We start from the raw sequence: 1,684 nt of genomic DNA on the forward strand, positions 1-1,684 counted from the left end.
GCTTGGCGTTTTTTCTCTGATGGAAAAGCTATTTGCCTCGGAAATAAATATAATAATAAATTGCCTTCTTCGTCATTGAAAAACGCCAGATATCACAAAACGCAAAAACACATTGTTGGACAAACCAATGTGTTTGATACATGAGAAGAGAAAACAAATATGTCTCATTTATAAACCATAGATATATCAAACTTTCATAGAACGGTTTGCCCTCAAGTTAGGAGCGATCCAGTCTCAAGAGCTCGATGTAACTATAATGAGATTTGATTTGTTTGTGGAAATTAAACACATCAGAACCTCAAGAGCTCTATGAAACTATAATGATATTTGTTTTGTTTGTTGAAATGATTAACATTAGAACCAAACCACTTCCACGGCACAATTAGTATATTTTCCGCATTTGTGCTTCTGCTGATTCAGCAGCATTTGCGTGAGGCTATTCCTGTCCTTGTTTCAGGCTTCAGAGCCTTCATATAATGAGAGGAGATTACACAGGAAACCGTGCTAGGTTTGTCTCTGTGCTTTGTGAACAGCCCCCAATGTGTACTGGCACCCTTTTATTCTCCAACTTCCACTTGAATAACATTCTCACACTCGACGCATTGACAAAACTGGTCAGATAAACTGTAAGACCGCTTGGCTCGAAGATGGATCCCGTCTCACACAGCTTAGTGGTTGTTATCACGCTAATGGGGTTCTTCCTGGAGACAACTCCTTCTGTCCCTCTATCAGCATCACCATTACATGTAATTTCAAGGTCTGCTGAGTCCTAATCATATAGTTCTTAAGGGCATGGCTCAGGGTACTGAAAGGTTTTCTTGGGGGGAGGGGGGAAAGGGCAATCATTTTGTTCAGTTATGATCTGGTAAGATTTGTGAGGAGTGACTTATTGCCCAAGGTCTATAAATAATGTTCTCCCATAATCGACTGTCATTATTATTGCCTTTTGTTAAAAGACGATTGCATTCTGTGGCAGAAATAAAAGTATGGATAATATTAGTGTTAAACGTGAAACGTATAGACAGTCTAGCTTCAACTAGATGGAAACTCATTGATGGATATGTGCATAAGGTTATTTTATTTTATTTAACCTTTATTTATCCAGGTGAGTCCTATTGAGACCTTTAGTCTCTTTTTCAAGGGAGCCCTGAATATGATTCTGAGTATGTAGTAAGGACAGTGAGTATAAGTGAGATTATAGTGATTCAATCCCTGCCTTGTATCTACATTTATGTTTTACATTTAAATGTAGGGCATTTAGCAGATGCTTTTATCTAAAGCCAATTACACTTGTCAGAAGAAAGAGAAACTACAATATTGTGCTGGGGCAGTTCCGTTGACCTTCTAGACTCTGATGCGAGCTGCTAGAGGGAGCCAGTGGAGGTCAAGGAAAAGGGGGGGGTCACATGGGAGAGTTCTGGTAGGTTGAACACGAGGCGTGCTGCAGCCTTCTGGATACGCTCCAGAGGTCTGATCGCGGGGGCAGGGACTCACGCCAGGGAAGAGTTACAGTAGTCGAGGCGGGAGAAGATGAACGCTTGGACCAAGAGCTGACCTGCTTCCCAATGAAGATCAGTCAGGAATGAATGGTTCAATGGGTTACAGCTGAGTATTTTTAAATAGCTTTTTATATATTTAGAATGTTGTCCTTGTTCCCATGTTTGAGTTAAACATCCTAACCACA

Source organism: Gadus macrocephalus, chromosome 22 (assembly GCF_031168955.1).
Source record: "Gadus macrocephalus chromosome 22, ASM3116895v1".
NCBI classification, from domain to species: domain Eukaryota; kingdom Metazoa; phylum Chordata; class Actinopteri; order Gadiformes; family Gadidae; genus Gadus; species Gadus macrocephalus.